The following is a 24,097-nucleotide window of genomic DNA, read 5'->3' on the forward strand; positions in this document are numbered from 1 at the left end:
ATCTGTCTTTGTAACAGGGACTAAGGCATCAGGATTGTACAGAACAGAAATTGTAACTTGTTCACAGCAGATTTTATAGCACAGATGTCTTCAGTGGCACAGACATGAATGTTTCCTATTTAGTGAAGGCTTTTTCTTAACTCTGGAGGCTTTTCAGACTGGCAAACCAAACTCTCCACAGCAGATCCTTCAGATTTTTTTCTTGTAATACAATAAGGGTAGTTAATTTAATGCTAAAGCTCATGTGCTTTTTTCCTCCTCTATTTTACTGACCAAAGAAATTTAATGGTAATCTTGTGCCCCTTTGTTTCTTGTGGTTCTCAAAATCTCCCATTTCAATATTTTAAAACTCCAAGTAAAAGATGTTAATGGATGAAGGTGTTAGAGATATCTGTGTTAATGACTACTGACTGCTGCTCATAACTGGTGATTAATATTAACCAGCTTATTATTATAATCCCTGATAATAAACTGGTTCACTATATCTTTTATGCATCTTCAGTGTAATTTAGCAATAACACAGAAATTCTAAACAAAATCAAGAGGAGAAAAAAAAGGAGGAGAATGAGAGGTTTTTGAACTGTTTTTTTCCTGGTACAAGGGGGGCTTTTTGGGGACACATGTGAAAGCAGGATTTTAGCTGCGTCCAAGCTTGAAGGACATGCAACACATGGAGGGGAAGGTCACCCCTGTCTTCTGCCTCCTCTCCTTTGTGATTCTGATCTCAGCGGCCACAGAAGAAAGGAAATATGTTGGTCTAGGAGTGAAGGTCTCCAGAAGTGTCTGACCTAAGCCATGGCTTTCTCTTGGCTTGGACTGCCAAGTTCTTGTTTTGTAACTGAGAGCAGGGCTGACCCTGTACTCCAGTGCTTCTGTTCCCTGATCAGGTAAAATCTGATGCAGGTGTTAAAGGGTTGTAGTACTGCATAGGACACACTTGGCTCTGGGAATCTCTAGGAATGTGTTCATGTGCTTTTTAGGAATTCCTAGCCTGCTTTCTAGGAATTCACCTCTCAGCTTTCCAGGCATTTGCACTGTGCTTTCTAGGAAATGCCACCTTCTCCTTTCTACTTACATTTCCTCATCACTTTCCAGGATTATTTCCCCACGTTCTTCTGTGGTTTTGGTTTTTTTCCCCCTTTGCTGCATCACAACAATGTCCCCTCAATATACAGGAATTGCTTATGTGCCTTCTGGAAAGTTCCTCTTTCATTTCCAGGAATTTATTTCTGGTTTTTAGGAATTCTCAGTGTCTGCTTGCTATGAATTTAACCTCCTATGTTTTGTGAATTTCTTTGTGCTCTCTGAGGAATCTCCCCTCTAGGCAGGTATCTGCTCTGTGCTTTACAGGAATTTACATTGCATGTTCTAGAAAATTTTCCTGGTGCTTTCAAGGAATTCCTCTCTGCCTTCTAGAAATTTTCTCTGTGCTGCCTAGATATTTTCTCCTGCAAATTCAAGTAATTTACCCTCTGCTTTCTAAGACACTCTATACGTATTTTGTAGAAATTTCACACAGGTTTTTGAGGAATAAACCCTTTTCTTCCTAAGAATTTCTCACAGGCTTCCTTGGATTTCACCTTTCAATTTCTGGGAATTGCATGCTTTTCATATAAACTGAGGGTAAAAACATACTACTCACAAATGGTTTTGTATTAATTTATTAACTAGTAAGATCAACTATTTGTTTTGGTTTATTCCTCAGGCCTTTTGTGTTGACCCTTTACTTTATGAAAGCTGCAGTGAGGTCCTGGCCCTGTTTTTTCTTTTCTAGGTGCTGCTCTTTTGTAAGTAAAATTGTAGGACAGGGCCTCAGTGTGCATTCAAAGCTCTTGCAGTACTTGTCTTCCTGTACCAATCATTTGCCATGTAATAATATTTTAAAGCTTTAATTGTGATAACTGACGTTATCTTAATTTAGCAGATAAGGAAAATTGTAGCAAGAGGGTGGTGTAACTTCTCAGCTCCCAAAGGAGCTTAGAGAAGATTTAATTTCTAGCTCAATTTAGAAGCAGATATGCCAAGAGTAGAAGAGAACAATCAGTAGGGGTTGAACCCCAGATTTCTGGTTTGCTTTGTTTTTTTTAATCAAGTTCAGGTATTGCAGATGCTAAAAATCATGGAGGAGTTGAAACAAAATAAGATCTAGAATGTCAGATTCTAATATATTGGCCACATAGCTCCCACCTTTCAACACTAGAAAGTTCAAAGTGGGAGTTCCCAGTTCTTATCCCTGATGGACCCAGTGTCTCTTGGCTTGTCCACCTTGACCAGCAACAGCTACAAACATCAATGAGAGCCCTCAGTTTCTTGGATCCCTCACAGCTTTAACTTTGGTCAAAAGCACCTACAAATATCTGTGGGCTGGGAAAGAAAAATAACTTCAAATTGCTCTTTGGTCACATTGTAAATTCACAAAGGAAAAGAAAGCAGAGTATAAATGTAATAGGGAAATGCCTCTAGGTGCTGAAAGCTGTCACATAACAATTCCTTCTCGCTTTCCCTGTTTGTGTCACATGGTATGAAAAAGAGACAGGTATTAATCTGCTCCACTCATACAACTTTAAATTGTATAAAATGTGTTTTTATCATAGTTACCTTGAGTGTTAAGGCAGATAATTTGCTGCTGGAGTGTTTGAGATTTTTATCTATCCATGGGGCAGTCTGCCACACCATTTGCTCATTCTTTAATTGGTTAATTAAATATGCTATAGCTTCTAGTTTCAGAGATTAATAAAAGCTTGCAAAATAATCTGTTATGTACACAGAGATGGGGTAGGCTTTGCCTGGTGTCTGGCCCTATGGTTCTGACACCCACAAGGTCTGAGAAAGACCACATGACTCTCATGAGGGGATCAAAACATCATGAGTAGAAAATCTTAATCAAAAACTAATGTAAAATCTGTATTTTTCTTTTAAATTATTTTTAATATCGGCAGCAATCTGGATTAAAAGAGCTGTAGGCCCCCCTCCCTTACTTATTGCTTTGTTGATTTATTTATTTTGAACTTGTAGTATTTTCTTGAGCCTAGACAAAGGGTTTACAAAGGTGTTTGAAAGTTATGTCTCCTTTTTCTTGAATTGTCATATTGATAATATTAAAGAGAAAACCCCATATCATTTATTGATTTTTTAAAGAAGACTTTACTCCAGTCACAATTTTTTAAATCAAAAATTTTGTTCAGAAGCAAAAGGCAAGATAAATGCAGGATTTTAGCCCTTAATGTTTTCAGAACATCTTCAAGGGGACAAAAAGTTTTCTACATATCATTAAGCTTATCTCTTTTTTTTGTGTTAGTTATCACATTTTTTTCCCTGGTACATTTCAGAGAATCAAGAACTGTAATAACTTTATCATATTACAGTTAAAAATTTCTTAGATAGTAGGATAGTAAGAGTATTAATATTGTCAGGGACTTAAATATGGAAATAGGGTATTAATCACGTTTCATGTAAATTGCAAAACGTAGGCTATTGAGTGAGATTAGAAATTATCTCATGATAAAAGCACTCTATCAGAAAAGAACATTCTCTTAAGTAGTTTTTGTCTCCATGTAAGTATTTTGTACTATTGTTTTCTAATAAGTCATCTGTCATTCAAATAGAAAAGTCCTAGATCTGGGAAATGAGGGGCTAGGATGGAACCAAAGGGCTTAAGGATGTTCAAATGACATCTGAGATTATCTCTGAGGTGCATCAGAGGCAATGGAGCAGAGGAGATTTTGCAGGATGCCAGCTGAAAACCTGCTCCTTGTTTTCTGTGGGAATACAGGTTGTGTGCTCTCTGCTTAAGCCAATGCTCTCCATTTTCTTGCAGCTTGGATCCTTCTTGGAGCTCACTGATGTCTCCCTGTCTGGAACGCCGACACCCTCGTGGTCTCCAGAGACTGAAGCCCCCTTTGCCAGAGGTGAACAGAGCAGTGTTGCTCTTGTCACTACTCAGGGCAGCAGCTCCTCAGCGTGGTGAGCAGGTGCTTGCTGAGGGATGATCCCAAATTTCAGCACTCTGATCCCTGTCCTGCAGGAGTTGAGCCAGTTGGAGGCAGTTTCCTGTGCCTCACTTGCAGCAGCTGTTTGCAATGGTAGAATGAGTCTCTTTTATAAAGGTGGGCAGCTTGATGGTATTCCAAGAGTTAAAGGCTTGTTAATCCCCCAACACTTGCTGGGGTTGCTTCTCCTCTGTTGTCTGCTGTGGAGGAGCTGAGCTCTGGCCTTCTTGCCCGGAAATGTTTAGCTAAGCTTTCCTCCTTTGGTGGATTTTAATTCCCTCTGTGCCTTTTTGTGCAGCTTCTTATTTGAGAAAAGTAGACTTCGAGGAATCACCTGCAAATCAGCCCTCCAGGGGAATTGCAAGAGTACCCAAAGATCCTTGCTTTTGTTATCCCTGTTTTGGCAGCACTGCTGAAGGATGTCCTCATATGATGCCAGTTAGAAGCAAAAGTTCATTTTTATTGGATGCTCCAGATCAACAGCTTCCCAGGTTTATTGAAGTATTTTGAAATCCTCTGAAAATGTGTTGTATACCATTTGCTTTGAAGGAAGAATCTATTATAGTTTTGTACTGTCTGGTGGAAAAAAATGTTGGCTTTTTCCATCTCTGAATGCATCCAGAGATTCTGTAGCTAAAAAAGCTGAAGTATCATTTTTGACTGTATGTTTTTTGTTTTTGCAGATCTGCTGTCCAAACCAGCATGCTGTGTTATGCCAATCCAGTGCCTTGTCAGCGAGGCAGACAGCTGTAGTTAGAATACAAGGCTTTTGTGTTCCACCCAGCCCCTCATCTCTCAGGTTTTATTCCACTTCTTTGAGCAGTGGACACATTTCTGCCAGTCTCAGTATTTTAATTTAATTTGGGCACAGACTATATAAAATTGAACAGATGTCTGAAAGCAGTGAAGAGAAGACCATAAAATGAACCACGTGCTCAGCTCCATTTGAACCAAGAAATGCTGAATTTTTTTTTTTTTGTCCCCATTGCCACAAAAGTCACCTGTGACTTGGAGGTATGTGACAAGAGGATCCATCATAGGGAGAGAAGGTAAGGAGACTGGAATTGGACCTAATTTTCTTTGCTATGTATATTTGAGGTGTGTTTTCAAGACTGGGTTTATCTTCATCTTTTACAGATAATAGTTACAATTATAATGCACTCATTCCTCTAAAGTAAAGATTCTACTTCCCAGTCAATTAAAAAAAATTTTAAAAAAAGGAAAAATCTCTTCCACAGAAAATATTCTTCAACTCTTTCCCCTAAAAGACTACTTGGTTTTATTTTCAAAGGGCATGGAAAGTGCTGGTTTCCAAGAAATTCCTGGAAACACAGAGTGGTAGCTCCATCCAGTAGGCAAGCCAGGAAGTCCAGAGCACAAAATTTCACTGCCTAAAATAATCACCAGAAGATAAGTTGAACAAATTAACCTGAAATACTGAACTTTTAAAAATGCTTTATTTTTGAAGACATTTACCAATATTTTAATCTCAAAGTAATGTAATAAATAAGATTAATTGCATAATTTTTTGAAAAGTTGTCATGATTGTGACATGATAGTGATATTCACATGGGATATCATGCCTCAAGATTGAGCTAATTCTTGCAGAAGGTTTGTCTGCATGAATGTCTCTAGTAGATATATTTTCTTACCACTGCCTAAACTGATAAAGAAATTCATGCTCTTAAGGACTTATTAATCCTACAAATAGCTCAACACACATTAGATTAAGTTTACAGGCTTTAAAGGTGTTGTGTTTTGAAAATAAAGCTTTTGTTTTAGGATTGAGACTTTGCATGTGATGGACAATTCTCTGGTTTTCCTCCCACCCACTTGCACATTGATGTCTTTCAATTGTGGTACCCTTTAGACATAGAAAAGTGTGTAAATGGCAATACCATTATAAAGGTGGCAGGTGAAAAAGTTGAAACTGAAGCTGGATTTGAAGTTGATTGTCTTTAATTTCTCAGTAGTTCACTGCAATTGATGTACAGTCTATTTTCTTATCATTCCTGCCGTAGTTAATATTGATGGAGACATATTTATCCTGTATCATAATCTTCTCTTTCATACTGAAGGCTTTAAAATTGTTCGGTTGAAGACTTTAAAAGCTTTTGTTGGAGGAGTTTGTTACATGTACATCTGAAAAGAGAATTGAAAAAAGCACTGAAACTGAAATTTCAGAATTAAATACATCATCTTGGAATGCAACATAAATGGGTCCACTATCCAGAAGCACTTCTACACATGCATTTCTTTATATTCATATACCTGGTTATAAAGTAACTACCATCCTAACTTAGAATATCTGATAATGCAACCAATTATTTGCCTTTGTGATTTATGTGCAAAATGTGAGTAGGAGGAGGACATGCAAAGTCTCAGCAAGGAAAATGAAGATGTGTACCCATAAATGTGGGTCATTACTGCAAAAGCAGTGTCAAATTATATTGGGCAGTCAGCCCTAGCAATTGAAAATGTCATATCTCTCTAGATCTGTTACTGGCATCTAAACACTGTCCACTTTTAGATCTCCCAGAAGTTTTATGAAAATGCCTGAGATTTCCTTAAATGATGTTCTTTTCAAAGAAAATATGCTTGGGAGTCTGTGGGGTTTTTTCAGTATGATATTCAGAAACTGCCACTTCATTAAAGAGAGTTTTTAAAATGGGTAGAGAGAGTTTTTAGTTATGGGCAGTTTTTGCAATTCCCAAGCCATAGGCATCATATAAGGTGGCTTTGTTTCTTGTTTTTTGTTTTATTTACACAGTGACTACCCACTCACTTTGTCTGGTTTCCTACAGAGCACCTGTGGAATTTCTGGAAATCAGTAAGTAAATGCATGGAAAGCATTTTCTTTTCATTCTGGGAAACTGGGAAGGCACTGGGAAATTTTCTAGGGAGCACTGAATTCCTGAAAGTTGGGACAGAATTCCTAAAAAACAGATGGAGATTTTTCCAAAAAACCACATGGGGGAAATACTTGCAGAGAAATGGGGAATTTCCTGAAAAACAAAGTGGTACAGCCTATAAAGTAGAAGGTAGAAAAAGGAGGAGAGCAGCCAAAGTGAATACTTTCAACAACACACTTAAGATTTCTAGGAAGTTGGTTGTGGATTCCCCAAAAGCACACAAGGAAGTCTTATAAAGCAAAGGGGGAATTCTCAAAAATGTCGTGCGCAGTTATGGGCATGGGGAAAATTGTGGAAAGTGTGGAATACGTGGAAAATTTCCCAGAAAGCTGGGGATATTCCTTGAAAGCAGTGGAATGCACTTCTGCAAAGAATGAGGTAAATTCCTATGATTTGGGGTGTGGATGGGACCTCCTAGAAAGCAGAAGGAGAATTTTCCAAAAATCATGTGGGAATTCGATGAAAAACAGAGAGGAATTCCAGGCAATGACAGGTGGCAGCTCATGATACTTTTGAAAGTGAAGCAGAAAACTTGCACCAAACCCTGCAAGCTGCTGATCCTAACTAAGCCTTACAGCAAATATGAATGAAGACTGAAACATATTGAGTAGAAAATACTGCAAATATTTTTGTTGGAAAAATCAGATTGCTTCTCTGATAGTGAAAGCATTTTTTGAACATATGACTGCAAGGTTTAGATTTGTTTATATTAATAATCAATATAGTAAGAGGTTTTTTTTAAGTAGTTACAGTACTTTTTATGATTATCTGTTTTTTGATGGAATTCATCCATTTGGAAGGAAACTAGAAGGTGGCAGCCTTGGGGTGATAACTGAAGTGAAACACAAGACTGTCAAAAAATAAGCCATTAAAAAACTTCAGGAAAAGAGTAAGTATGTTGTAGATGCGTGATATTCTTTAAATTATTTTTAGCTTTCTTGCTATCTGATGATTCTCCTCTTCCAATAACTGTTTGAGCACCAGGTCATATTAGATACAGAATTTCTCTTTGCAGTTATGGAGATGTTTATTTTAATTTTTCAGGTAGTTCTTTCTGTCTCATTCATTGCCCCTGTGACAGAAACCTAAAGCAGCATAAGTTTTGAAAACATTCAAACTCTTCTGTCCATCTGTGTAATTCAGGGCTCTTATTCTTTCATGAAAGAATAATTGAGCATATATTTGCACATTAGATTGCAAAGTAACCAAATATCTTTGAAGGATATAAGCAATTGTTTCTTAGGTATTTATTTGAGTTTTTATCAATAAAGTAAGGTAGAAATAAGGAACAAAAAAAGTGTTCCATTAACAAATCAGTATGAATACCACAGTGAAAATTTTTGCCTAAAGTTTTGTGGCTGAACTGACAGATAATATTTCAGGACTTTATAATGGCAGCAAGTATTATAAATTCTGCAGTAGGATATGTAAAACAATATCTGCTGTTAGCTGCATGCAGGATTTTTTGCTTGGGGTATTGAATTGTTTGGAAGTCTCATTTGGTTGAAGTATTAGTTTTAATTCCTAGTTGCTGAAAAGTTACATTTTACTTTATTTCAGGGGTTGGTAATCAGGCTTTCTAAAAGCCATTTTTAAAGCATTAAATGGAAGAGGCTTTAAGCTAAATCCATACTTAGCCCTTGATTTAAAATCACTGTAATTTTGTGCATTTTAAAAATGCATATGTTTTGAAAGCTTGAGAGTTTGTTGTAGTAAACACAGTACTGACAATATTTGTGGCTGGTCAGTTGTCCTTTGCCCTCTGTCCATAAAATACTAAGTGCATTGGGGTTCTAGGTCATCACTACTGCTGCAGCACTGCAATTAATGATATATTGTTATTACATTAGAAGAAACTAAACTCAGAGAGAACCAAATTATTACATTCTCCCTTTTAATAATATTAGCAGACATATCTTGTAATGGAGCTGTGTGAGGATGGAGAACTTAAAAAAATGCTTTGTGGTAAAGGGCATTTTACAGAAAATGAGACAGGACACATCATTCAAAGCCTTGCTTCAGCAATAATGATTCTGCACAAAAACTGTAATTACATTCTTCTGTTTCTCCCATATGTTCATTGATTTTGAGTGTTCATACATTTAAAAACAGTTACTGATTGATATTTTATCTATTATTTATTTCATAGGATAAAAATAATCCAGTAAAGAAGAAGTAAAATATACTACATGAATGCATTTTTAGAACTTTATTTTTCTTACACATTCAATATGTGCTGCCATTTTCTTCTACTTCTCTTTCTGCACCAGCTATGACAATAACTGTGTCATTATTTTTTAGCTTGCAACTGCTTTGCATTATAACTTTAACTTAGTTCAGTTGTTATTTGCACAGTGTATTACAGGAGGTAAAAAAGCAGAAATGGATTGCTCCTGATAGTTCCTCACAGCATATGTTACATTTAGGGTTCAGTAAACATCAGAATTTTCATCTAGCACAAGAACAATTGCAATTCTGCACAGTCCATGGCAAAATTAATCTATACAGTCAAAACTTTAGGTTTTGTAGATGGTGAAGGACTTGGAATTCTGTAGTTTTTCTGCAAAGAAATTATTAACTTCTTTGTTACAACATAGCACTTTCAGGAACCCTTCCTTTACCTCTTTTTTCAGAGAGCTATATGGAATTATGGAATAGTGCCTTTTATAAAGCCTTGTTTCTTCTGGGCCCTCATCAAAAGAGCAAAAACCTTTGACTGGTTTGGTATATAAAAATGAATTTCAGGTATGAAAATATGGGCAAATTTGGTAAATACACAAGATACACTCTTACTTTTTTTTTTTTTGTTAGATGGTGTCAGATGATCTGATTTTAAAAGACCAAGCCATTATGTACTTTTGCCTTTCTTACAGGATTGTGGTGAGGAATGATATTTCAAAATTTGAAATTCTTGTGTGACTTCCTGGAAGAAGTGAGGAAGATGGTTTTTGTTAGGCTGCCATTGTTTAGAGTAAAATGCATGGGAACTGCTCATAGGAATTAATCAAAAGATTTTAAAATGTTTCTGTCAGAATATGTTCACTGTAACTGATAATTTATTTCTTACTCTCTCTCGGCAGGTATCTTTCACAGAGATCTAAAAATGGAAAACATTTTTGTTAAAAGCAGTGACATCAATGAAGTAAATGAAGTGGAATTAAACATAAAGGTAAGATGAAAATTGTAGCAGTTCAGCTTCAAGAACCATTTTTAATATCCAGATATTACTGGGAGACCAGATTTTGATACCTATTAGTAGGTTTTGAAATGAGTTACTAAATGGTGTTATTATGGAAAAAAATCATTTGGAATCTAAGAGACACTGTTGAAAAGAGTATTTTCTTTAAAATGGTAAGTACATTTCTTGGTCAATTAAAAAAAAAAATCCTTAAAGTAACCATACCTTGTTCATGCAAATCTACATTTGCAGAGTCCCAAGCCATTAGTTACAGGAAGCAAGCAGATGCTGTGAAATGTAATTAATATTTAAATTAGGAATGTTTTCAATTTAAAGTAAATCTGTTAGTAATTCAGAAAAAAGCCTATTTAGACTGTATCTTGATTGAAATACAAGTATATTATAAGATTCTTTTGATATTAATAAATATTTGCCACCTAAACACGGCGTTCCATATGCTTACATCTTCTTTTGTATTGAAGAAAATATTCTTTGATGTTTTGTTAATTGTGCATCACTAATTTGCTATTTTAGTAGTTGTTACTGTTGAAATGCAGGCATCATCAACTAAATTGTTGGACCAGGAATTTACTATCTGGTATAGAAGACTCTAGGCTGAGAAGCATTTTAGACAATGAAGTGGACAACTCAGTAATTTAGAATGGATAAATCCTGACTGCAAAAATTTGTTTCCTGTTTCTTAGACCTGTGTATTTTTATATAATTATTATATTATGTTATGTTATGTATAATAATTATTATTATATTTTAATATAATTTAATACTCATTTCAAGAAATATACTTGTGTATTTCTCTGTACCCTTCATTATGGCGCAGTGTGTGCCTTTCTTCCTGAAAATGCCAGAGGTAGGTAACACTTTGATAAATTTTCTCTCTTTTCCACAGGTTTTCCATCCTTTTAGTCAACTCATCACTTCCATCAATAGAAACCACCATGGCCAGCTGTTCTTTTTTCATGGCCTTGCTTTATGTACCCATTTGGAACAGCAACTAGCACACTCTGTCATCTCTCCTGCAAGGTGCAAGTATTTTTTCTATGTTCCATCCTGTGAATGAGGTCAGATCTTCCCTCACTTTGCTTGTTCCTCTCATTTTAGAGGAGAATAACTCCTGAGTGACTTTAATGGGAGAAGTGGAAAACACAGAACCAAGTCCCAAAGCTGTTGTGGCCAGCAGCAATAAAGTGACAACAGGAAAGGAGAGGTCCATCACACAATTTGAGATTAAAAAAGCAAAACAAAACAGCTAAAATCAACATGCAAGTGCCTTAGACTATCAGGCTTGAGACAGCTAATGTTACATGTCAGGCTAAGGTTCACACTCTCCTATTTTTGGCTGTGAGAAAATCTTCCTGGATCTTTATGATTTTCTGGTTTTGGGCAGGATATGCAGACAGAATGATGGGACAAGTGCAGATATGTCTTGCTCCTGGTGAGAAAGGTTCTTCCATATGGCACATGAGTACATGGCACAGATGCATACTGGCATGGGGCTGAGATGAAATTTTGTTAATATGTGTAGAAAGACCTTTTTCCAGCCACCTCTCAGTATCAGAACATTCCTTCCTGAACTCACAGATACTGATATCTTCAATGTATGTATTGTCTCACAGGCTTTGATATGAAAAGTAAAACATAAAAGTATGCTGAAGAATATGACTTCTCCATGTCTTACGCTTGAATAAGGCTTTACAAACAGGATAAAACACTATCTTGTTAAAAAAAAAAAACCAAACAGGATTGTTTTCAACCCTTTGAAATGTCCTCTAAATGGACAGTTGATGAGTGGTACATTTTTTGTAAGACTTCTTTTAACTCTTTAAGACTTAAGACTTCTTTTAACTCTTTATCATTCTGGTGGTAACCTCTCTCTGGTGACATAGATCTACGTTGTGACCTCTGATGTGCTGCAGAAAAATATAAGAATCTTCAGCTATACAGTGGGAATAAATAATAACCAATTTTTTTAGACAATTTCCATCCCAAAAATGTGACTACCCCAGAGTATGGGACTGATTAATATTTGATGGTGAAATAGAAGTTGAAAAACCCTCAATGCCACAAAAGCAAGTGATTATGATGTAGCTTGCCCAAAGGACATGCTTTTCAGGGCTTTTCTCTTTTTGATTTAGGCAATGAAAACTTTGCATTCCAAAACATAAAGATTTGTAACCTTTTCTGATTTATACTGCATGCTAGAACATACTTCACTCCAATATTCAACATAACATTCATTTTTTAAATTCAGTGGAGTCATTTCCTCAACAGTTTATACCAGCAAATTGCACAGCTTGCTCATTACAAACCAAAGCAAAAAAGAAATCCTTTTTGGGGGAAGATAATTAGTCCTTCCAACATTCTGATTTATTAAATACTAGTAGCATTAAATATTCTTTAAGTGAGGGGACTATACAGGATAGTTTCCAATTTACCAATCATGACAGAAACATAGACTCTCATCGCTGCAAGGGGCCTTGAGTTATTTGATTTATTTCTCTGTCCAAAGGAAGAAGCAGCTGTACCGAGGTCATTTGTGATGAATATTTGTGCAAAGTGTACTTAAAGACCTCCAGTAATGGAGACCCCATAATCTTCCCAGGCACTCTATTCTGATGCTTCATTATCCTCCTAGAAATTTTTCCTGCTGTCTGCCCTGAACCTTCAGTTTGACAATCAGCTTAAAGTTATACCTGCAGGCCATGATCTAATCACTTTTTTCATTAGAAAGTTTCAGTTAACTCACCTGCAGCCACATAATTGCTCTTGCTGACCTAAGGGAGGTGGTGGAATCCTGTGCGTGAGAAAAGGAAAAGGATGCAACTGCAATTCACATTTTCAGACTATTATTTCCTCCCCTATCCAGCACAGATATCAAGAACAGGTAGGCATCATCCTATTGCCAGCAATCTGTTATTTCACTTCTCTGTCTCTTGTTCCTTACAGAGTCCAGACAACTGCAAAACATGCCTTGACACAGCCTTCCACTTTGACAACAAACAAGTTACCCTTGTTTTCTGAGAAGCATTTTTTATAGACCTGTGCATCGCTCCTGTGATATCTTAAATTATTACATTAAACACAATAATTTGGATTACAAAGTAATTTAAGGGAAACAGTATCAAAATCCTTACTAAAATAGAAATGTGTGACATTTTATGTTCCTCTTGTAACCCCAAAGCCTGTCGGCCTGTGCTGTGTGGAGATTTGCTCCTGACAGGTTCATAATATCTGTTACTCACCTCTTTGTTTTCTTCTAGGTGCCTATTAATTCCAGTATTTTCCTGGGAGTTAATGGGATACTTCTATAATTCTTTGATGCCAGCTTTTTTACTCTCTTACAGATAGATACCGTGATTGCCTTTTTCAGTTTTCAAGTATTTTATCTGCCTTCCACTAATGGTTCTTGAAGAGCTAATAGCTCTGAAAAGTCTTGTCACTTTTTAAGTACTCTGGAATGAATTTTATCGGTTATGGCTGATTTTAAAATTTCCAACTCAAGTACTTGCTAACCTTTCTCTGCTCTGTAAAAGACTGAGGTCTTGCCCCTTTGTCATTGATATTGATTGGACTATCCACTGCTTGCACTTGACATTTTGGTTAAAATTGATGCAAGAAGACATTAAATACATTTGCCTTCTAAGCATCATCAATCAGTTGCATTTTTGGTTGAATACCACGCCAGTGTCTTTATTCACTGTCTTCCCACAACTCATATTCTTATAGATGATTTCATTTTGAGTTACGTCCCTTGCCTAGTTGCTCCTCGTTTTTTCTTTCAGGTTTTGCCCCTCTATGCTTATGTTTTCCTTTTGGTCTTATTTTGATTTTTTGTATCCTTCCTTCTTCTGTGTGAGACTCATGGAAATTCAAAATTTATTCAGACTGGTTTAGTAATAAAGAAAAAGTTATTATTTCTGTTTTGTGTTTGTTTTACTTTTGTTGAATACATCTGAGTTCTTTATAACCAAAGACTTTGTACATGGACAGGTGGATACAGACATAGTTTCACAACCTCCTCTTTTCTAGATTTTCTTAGTTTGACTTTTCTATTCACTTCATTTTCAGGAAATTACTAATTTCCTAAGTTGGTAATTTTATTTTGTGTAGGATGTGTATTTAAGGATATAAATGTATATAATTTTGTAAGTTTTCCTATATGTTAACAGCATGAACTACTGATAGTTTAAAAAGTTGAAAAAAGTAGCCAAAATGATTGATTAAAAATGAGTCCCTACATCAGGTTTGGCCAGTTTGACAATATTATTGGTTAGAATTTCCTTTAAAATCATATTTACCAGTTGTGGTACTATCAAACTATTAAATTAGCCATTTCAAGATCCTTGTCATAATAATTAGATATATGAAGCTTGGTGGCTACCTAAGACATAAAAAAAATCTGAGATCACAGTTCAACAGGCTTTTTTTTTTTTTGATTTGGTGGGACAACACCAAGTAAAATACTCCCTGTCAATCTCCCCTTCCATTGTGTGAAGGGTCTTATATTTTCTTCCTTACTGGGACTAAGTATGTCACCTCCTTTGATTCTGGAATTCAAACCCATACATCTTGCTGTGAACTCAACCACATCTCCCATGATGCAACAGATAAAATCTCACTGAGATGGCCCCAAACCAGGGTCTTATCGACATGGACTGAAATCATATAAAGTGAGTGGTGAATAGGTTCTAATTTCTGAATTTTAATCTAGGACTGAAATAAAAGGTTTTAAAAAATTTTTGAGAGTATTTTGGCACATATTTTGTTAATCATCTGATATGATCAAGTAAACAGAGACTTTGTGTTTTGCAAAACCCTGTGTTCTTATGTGCTACCGTTATGTCTGGTAGAAAACCAAGTTCATGGGGTGTCTTACAGTACTTTAAGTCAGTGTGTTATGAATGCTGCTTTAATAACTTACTGTGGAGAAGAAGAGTACTAAGTTTAATCACACAGCTAATGTCACAATGTCACCACCCCCTTAACAGCTAAATGATAAAAGTGAGGACACATCAGCATGAATTGTTAAGGCCTGTACATTATTCATTTAAACATCTGCTGTTGGTTCCTCTTTACATATGGGAATAAATTATACCACATCAGCACATTCTTCATGCTTTGTGTTTAAGCATTTAAAAGTTTTTTTTTTTCTATTATTAATACTATTTTTTCTGCTTGGTTGGCAGCCCATGAAGTTATCAGTGCTTGTGACTGCAGCCAACAGTGTGACATTTGGAGCACAGGTGTCATTATGTACATGCTGTAAGTAGCTTGTAAAAGTAATATAAAATGTACAGACCCATTTATAATACAAGTACTTACAATTTTGCACTGAAATAAAAAATAAGCCTGTGTGCTAAATCTTCAAAAAGAAAGAACTTCTATAATTGCTTGTATGTAAGCAATAAAAATTTCTATGCAAAATGAGATAAAAGATAGAGTTCAGTTTTAAAAACTGAGTATTTGATTTATGGACCACTAAATAGTCTGAAATAACAGAATATTGCAGTGAAACCCCATATAATCAAACTGACAGTTTAGGCCTCTCTTTTTCATTGTTGTGTGGATCTGTAAAGGAGGATTGAGTAGTTGATTTACAGATTATTGGTAAAATTCTGACATGGATTGCACAAACTGTGCAGTCAGGGTAAAGGCTTTTCTTGTCCACATCTGACTGTGGTAACTCTGGAACTGAGATGTTCCAGGGCTGCCAGGTCTCCCTGTACAGGTAAACTGTGTATCTTGGAAGTTTATTAGTTTACTGGTATAAGAAGAAAAAAAGAAACTTTACATTTGTAAAACTACATGGATATTTGTGTTGAAGTGTTTCATAATTTAAAACATTTATCTTGGCTACAAAGTAATTATTCCTCTCTGAAAAATCTTAACCCGCCTACACTAACTAAAAAATATGAAAAGGTACTCCAGTAATTGAAAATGAATTCTTGTAAAATAAGTAAATTCCTGTGCATATGATGCAACAAAAATGTCACATTTTTTTCTGTTATAATGCATTTGCATGCTTTTTCTCCCCACTTCGTGTTTTTCTTCTCTCAGTTGCCACCAGACAGTGCTCTGATGGCAATGTTTTAGAACACCACATGATTTCATTGGTTATTATTTCTGTTCTGTGATTGATTTCCTTCTGTTGCATACATCTGGGTTCTTTTACAACCTAAGACTTCATACATGGACATGTAGATACAGACACAGTTTCACCACCTCCTCTTTTCTGGATTTTCTTAGTTTGATTTTTCTTTTCACTTTATTTTGGTACCTCAGCTTCTTTTCTGTACAATTAGCTCACTTTTCTTCTTGTGACAGTGCAATGAACTGCTCATAGCTTTATTGCCTTTATTTTTATTCATTTTTTTGTTTCTAAAATCCATGTGTACAATTTATGCTGATACAGATTGAGTTTTATGGCACTTAATGATATTAATGTCTGCATCATAGCACTAGGATTTGTGAAACATAGTAGAGAATGTTACAAAATGTTTGGTAGGACTGGGGTGCTTTGACTGGTTAATAAGAATCCAGAGCTGTGCCTGCAATCAGCACAATTCACAGCTCAGAACTTGTAAAATTCAGAGCAGTGAACTGTGTTGATTATAGCTGGAGCTTAGAACTTCTGACCTTCTTCCTTAATTAGCAATATAAATATTTCTTAAAATTAGCATTTTGTAATCACAACAGTGTCAGAACAAAGTAGCATTAATTCACCCCTTGTTGTGTTGACTACCCAAGAATGAAAACACCGTGTATAAATTAATAGAATGCAATTCACACTCCTTTTTATTGCTTAATTTGAAAACAGTAATACAAAAGCCATAAGATCATCTTCTGATTTTAATTCTGCTTTTGCAAATTGCTTTTCTTCCCACCCTGAATAATGGCTCGTGCTCCTGGTGCTCCTCTAATGGGCTTAGGGATTCTGTTAGGGGCATTATTGCCACCAGCGCCGCTTTGACCCTTCCTGGCTCCAGCCAATGCTTCCCTGCTAAATCCCTGGGTGCCCTGGCTCCCTTGTCCATGCAGGTGGCATATTCCATCTTGGTGCCAGGGCAGTTATTGCCACCACAGGCTGTGTCTGCACCTAGATGAGAACACAAGCCCCGAGGTGACTCTAGAACTCTGTTAATGAACAGAGTTTCCTCTGCACAGTGGGGTAAGGCCAGCCTGGTGGATTTTTATGTGCAATCTAAGGTGTACTCTACACTTCCCATTTAATTTCTATCTTAACACATACTAATAGAAGCATCCACAATAGTAACCAGCAAAAAGAAAATCCATTAAAATACAAAAGTGTGCCAGCACATTGAAGGATTAGGGCAGCAAGAGTTCTGCTGCCTGTCACGCTCCCAGACTGTGGCCTGTGTGCTGCTGTCTAATAGGAAAGGGTCAGGGGATTCTTTTTCCTGGGAAATCTGCACTATTGGATTTCTTCCTCATTCTTCCAGGTGTGCTCTGGCCCCCACAGTAGTTCTCAAAAACCATTGTGCAGCTGAAGAAACCTAAGATGCCTAATAAATTACTTCCTGCATTACAGCAATAAGAAACCTATTAAGAAAGTGTGGTAATTCTTGCTCCTTTCTAAAGGCACAGAAAATTTCTTCACAGATTTTCGAGGTGCCATGTGATATGTTTCACCTACTTAACTTGATTTCTTCAGCTGAAGTTATCTGTTGTCTGTCACTGCCTTAGTCTGGAGAGAATTTAGTCCTATCTGTGCATAGCAGAATAATGGGCATTGTCACCAGCCAATACTTAGGGTATCATGTCCTGAAATGAATGCATTCTGCCCCTTTTCTGTTCCTTAAATTGAGTTCCATGTGGATTTAAGTCCTGAGGGAGATTGGGAAAGAGAACTGGAGGATAAAAGAAAACTTCAATTTTTGTCAAAGACATTTTGAGATTAAAAGTTTTGGGAAAAATGCACCAAAATATTAATTTTATGTTTTACCTTAAAAATTAAAACCATGTGAATGAAACACTGTGTTTTGCTTTGATGTAAAGTGACAGGCATCTTTCACCAGGATGTGACAATTACATTTTTCAGTACTGACTTCTGTGTTTTGGGAATAGAACTAAAAAAATTATTTGCTCCAAATAATTTATTTGATGAAGTTAGCTTCTTTCTTTTTTTGTTTGTTTGTTTTAAATGGTCACAAAAAGGAGTATTAGTTTCTCAAAAGTATTTGCTGAATAATTCTTGCATGTCAGTTGTGCAGGGATAGTATGATGTAAAATCTATTAGGAGTTTAATCTTTGTTAGTTTTGATTGAAAACACAGGCCACATGATATGGTTTTCCATTCCATGTGATTATTAAAACACAGATCAATACTTACTTTCAAAGTATATTCTCTAATAATCATTTAAAGCTGATGTTTCTGGTTAATTCTCCTGCTGGTACATAGTCACAGAAACCCAATACCAAGCGTCTGATGTTGCAACTTCTTTTTTTATAGGAATGCATTTCTTTTTAATTTAATAAGTTTCCTTTTTTCTCATTTAATTGTTTCCACATTGTTAAGAATACAGTCAGTACAAAGGAAGCAGATGACACAAAAAGATTAAATTGAAGATACAGATACCCCATTTATTAAAATATTTTATTCAAAATAACAGAAAATGGATATAGGACAAGAATGCATCTTAGGTATATTTTTATGAACATTTATACTGTTAATATAGGCACTTATTGTAGGTTTTCACATTTTTCTGACATTTCTTTTTTATTAACATATTTCTACTGATAAATAACAGTTGATGAGGCCAAACAAGGCCACAGTCACACTACATAGGTAAAAGCATATCTAAATAGCAAAACAAAGAGTGAAGAATTGAAAATTATGCTTTGTTTCTCCCAGTTTTTCTGCTTTATTTTTTTTGTTCTGAAAAAGATGTCTTTTGGAACAGTAAAATTAAATTCTAGACTTCTGTAATTTTTCTATGAAACAGAGTTACTTTAATTTACTCTTACTCTATGAAGAATAGCATCCTAGACTGAGAATTTAACAAATTTCATAGATTTTAAGAATTTAGAGCTGAGTTATGAACATCAGTAGAGTTGACTTTAAGGATACAAGTGCCTACTATATATGACTAATTTGACTTATACAAAAAAATCTACAGAATAAAAGCCTACAGATTTAAAGTATCTAGTAATTCTTGTAATGCATCCATGATTTGTTTGAATTAAACCCTGTTAAAAGACAGCTCACTGGTACTCCAATGCCCAATTTGAGAGTGGTCTGTTTTGTCCTATGGTCTGTTTCAATTCTTGTGACTATTATTAACCACTAGTCTAAAAACATTGGCCCATGAATTACTGATGGTTCTTATCACTGTGATGTAGTGGTTGTTAGTACAGAAATGTTGAATTGTTTGATGGAAGATATTACTTGGACACAGAATAGAAAGAAATGATAAGTACCCAGTGTGTGCAGTAAACATTATTTCTGAGATAGAAACACTGCACACAATGGCAGCAAGTTAGCCAAGGATTTGGGTGAGTGAATCAAGGAGTAAAATACTCTGTGTGTTCACTTTAATATTTTCTAGCTGGTAATTCAGCTGTTTCTCACTATACCTTTGGCTACTACTTAAAAAATCCATACAACAGCAATTACCTTTTACCTCTGTGGATACCTAATCACAAAGATTAAATCACCTCTTAACCTCATAGCCTTTTTCCTTTAAATCTTACTGAGGGACACATTTTTAGAACTTGAGTCACTTTTGTAGAGTTCTCTGAAGTTTTCCCAGTCCTGCCAACTTTTTGATTTCGGAGTGATCCTATAATACACAGTTTTAGTGAAAAATAGTAGGTATTCATTCACTGATCCTAATTTTCTTGTACCTTTTATAGAAAGCTTGGAAGAAAAGCTTTTGAAAAAATTAGAAGGGAAGACTTCTGCTTTGAAAAATTTGGTCTGGGAAATAGTTACCAAGGCTGGTAAGTACTTAATGCTCTCACAGAATAAGTGTTGACTACATTGCAATGAATTCCACAATTACAATAGTTGTAATATTTTTCTTAGCTTTTAAGTAGTACATGTTTTCTGAAAAGCAAAATTGTTTTTAAAAATAAATTGACATAAATTATATTGTGAACAAATTTCATAGCACTGTAAGAAGAAAGGTCTCTGCTGTATTAAAGCAATCAGTTGAAAATGTGTCTCGTTAGTAGAAATTAGAGGTTTAAAGTTGTGGTTTTCATTCCTAGAAGAATAAGTTTTGAAACTACTTCTGAAAGTTGATGCTGTTCACCAAATCACAGCTAATGAATTGCTTGATTAGCAGTGGATAGCTGAATTTTGAAGAGATGCAATTTCTTTCCCTTGTATTATACCTCTTATTTTAGGCTGTGTTGCCTCAGTGGAACCCAGTAGGTTGGAAAATTTAACAAAATGCCATCTAAACATCATAACACTTGTTAGGGGTCTGATCCAAAGCTCCCAAATCCATTAGCATGTTTTGCTTGTATCCCATGGGCTTCTGACAAACCTATTAACTAAGAGAATCTTTACACTGTATTCCTTGCCCAAACCAACTTTACCTGGTTTTCCACAGGTTTTGACATAATTTGGACATATGGGTTTGGGTCAGGTTTGATTAATTCAATGATAAAACTTTTTAAAATCTTTTTTTAATTAAAAAAAAAAAAAAGGAACCTTGAGCTACAGGGCCATTCTGAAGGCAAGTGAAATGTAGTGCTAGAAGGGAAGCTGGGAGCTCCCAGCTTGCTGGCTGGGCTGCAGATCCTGTCACTGTGAGAATACTGAACTTTCAGCTGTCTCATGGAGCACTTGTGCTATTTTGTAGTTGAAATTAAAGGAGAGGGAATGGACATAGCTGCTACTTAAAGATAACCCATGATAGCAAACCCTAATTTCTTCCCTAGCTGGCTTCTGTACCATTTAGAAACAGAAATGCCTGTGAATCACTGCAAAGTATTCTGCTGTGTGGGAGGATAAATAGCTCTCTCTATTCAAGACTGAGCACTGGTTTTGCTTAACACCTTCCTCTACAAAAGATCCATTCTGGACTAGCCTGCAGCTTTCTTCCTTCCTGCTAATTGAGTAGAGCTGAACAGGAAGCTTTTTTCCCAAGGTTTCATTGCATTCTTGTCTGTGGGAGAATAGCCACAACCAAATGTGTAACTCTACAATGGCCTGGAAAATGAGGCAATTTTCATCCAGCTCTGCCCTGCCATACTATGAGTACTACACTGTCTTTGCTTCATGAAAATGAAGATATAGAAAGCTGCCACCCATGTTATTTCATGACTTCTCACCATGTATATTCATGGAGCTTGAGACTAATTTCCATATGAACATCATTGCATGTAACAAGACCTTCCTGTAGTTCATAGTAAACCATTTCTTCTCTCCATACTACACAACATTTCAGAGACAGTAGATTTTAATTTGCAATAATTTTCTTCTTTTATGAGGTAAGTAGCAGACTGGCTACCTTATCTACAAAATACCTCCAAATGCAACCCTGTATTGGTTGGTTTCCATTTGCGCTGAAATTTGTTGGTTGGTTTACACTTCCACAGTAAATGTGCAACAACTTTAAGTGTAAGTTTCAATGCAGAACTATATTTTGGATTTTTTCATCAAGTTTGAATGGTTTCTAAATGTTGAGGTGTGGTCATCATAGGTTGATGACAGAATTCCCTAATGCCAGGGAATGCACTCAGAGGTCTACAGACATCCTTGGGTCAGAAACCATCAGAAATGAGATCTGGAAATACACTGAAGCCATTTGTACCTCCAGCTGATCTACTTCTAACAGTTTTAACTGCTTCCTTAAGGGAATTTTTTTCTGGGTGAGAAAGTGCTTCAGATAGTGATTTTGGCTTCATGCTTCAGCCTTTCCTATAGGTGATCAGCCAGTATTGTCTGTTACTCAACCCTCTGTGCCTCACAGCAGGCACCAAAAAGGACTTTCATGGTTTGATCCCAACTGGCACCTAAGCACCATGCACCCAACTCACTCCTATAAAAATTTACTCCTCTGCTTCAGTAGGCAGGTGGTGAAGGAGAGTCTTCTCCTGCTCCATACCTTCTACATTCCACCTGCATGTTCCATCCAAAGCCCCCCAGGTTTTATAGGCATTTTCACATATATTACATAATGCAGCTCTAAATGTTGTTCTGTTTCTAGTGAAAACTCTAGGCTTTTAGAGGAGCATAAAAATAAGAAATGGGGACTTCAAGTGACACTCAAAGTGAAAAGTTTCACTAAAGAAATGCTCCTGAAATTATGCTAATAAGGACATGTGTTTCAGAGCTATGGAACACCTGTGGCTCCCTCCTAAGTTCAGCAGGAGTTGCAGATACTCAGGACCATTGAAAACCAGGACAACAGTTTCTACTTCATGCCTCTGCCTTCACAGCCTCTGTGATTTTACAATAGCCAGATGGGGAAGATGAAAGTGCATTATCATGTAGAGAATTCTGTGTGTAAAAAAATTAACCCCTTGGAGCCATGTGACACATGAGCTTCTGCACAGGAGAAAAATGCATTTGGCACCACAGTCTCCCACCAGGAAATCCCTACCATCTGTACCAAAAATTTATGAAGTCACAAGTCATTCTCTATGATTAAAACTGGCATTTCAAACATAGGTGCAGCGATTTTATATTCCAGGGCAATACTTTAACAATAAAAATTTTAATTTAAAAGTTGCCGTGTTCTTGCAGCTAAACAAATCACCTCAAGCTCAATTCAAGTTAGTGGATACCTCTGGAGGTTTATGTGTTGTCAGTTTGAGACCATATAGAGTTTTGGCCAGGGGCTATGCAAAGGGTTGATGATTAATTATTTACCAGAAATAGTAATTAATGCAGTCCTGTTACTAGTTTTGATTATGCTGATCTCTGTACCAGTTAAAACTTCTCCAGACACATTTAACTTCTGACATCTGCTGAAAAGTAAGAGCCAAATAGATGACAGGATAGCAGAACATTTTAAACATGAAGACTATGTTACCACTAAATGGTATTTCTGCACTATCTGCACAGAACATTACATATACAATGAGTATAATATTCGTATTTTTATTACAGTAAATCTAATTTTGCAATAAATATCTTTATGGATACATATGCTTAATTTGATATTATAATTTCCAATTATTTTAAGCTACATTAAAAAAAATCTCTATTGCATTTCCTACCTATATATATTGCATGGATTGTGATATATTTTATCTATAAGAATATTCTACCTCATTTTGTTCACTTCTCACCCTGAGAATTTGATATTTTCTTAGTTGGGTTTTGATGGAAGATGGTGTTTCCTTTCAGATAGTGGGGTGGTTTGGTTTTTTTTCTTCTCCTATGTTTATTTTTATTTTGATCAGAAGAACTTTTGAGCATATTGATTGTAAGTTCTGATTTAGAATTCTGTATTACTGCTGTGATTTTTGGTGGCATTTACAGGTATGTGAGTATGTTTGACTGAAAAGGAAAAACAAGACCCTAAAATATAAAATTTATGTGCACACCATGTGAGATTTCTTGTTCCTTTTCAGATTGATTTTTACAAGGAAGCCAAATGCCTAAAGCTCAAATCCTCTGAATTGTCTGAATTGCAATTTCAATTCAGTAAAATCCTTGTGTATCTATTCTGCAAATTATTTAAGCACATTTCCAAAAGTATGTGAGGACTTGAAAAATTTGCCTCAATGAAGTACTGAGATCCCTAAGGATGCCTAACAATTCTGAGAAGAAATATGCTTAGAGCTCTCACTTCCCCATCTTAAAATTTTCTCAGCTCTCTGGATTTGGATCTTTTTGTGCACTTGAACTTCTATACCCTTGCAGCTCTGGGCAGCTTGGAGCAGAGTCAATTTATTGTTTTTAATTTCATAGTTACATTGGGCTTGTTTTTGGCTTCTAAGACTTCTCTATGCATCAAGACTTTTCTCTGTCCCTCTTGACTTTCCAATAGAATCAGAGGGATTTTTATTATTTTCAGGCA

This window comes from Serinus canaria, chromosome 5 (assembly GCF_022539315.1).
Source record: "Serinus canaria isolate serCan28SL12 chromosome 5, serCan2020, whole genome shotgun sequence".
In the NCBI taxonomy this organism is placed as follows: Eukaryota; Metazoa; Chordata; class Aves; order Passeriformes; family Fringillidae; genus Serinus; species Serinus canaria.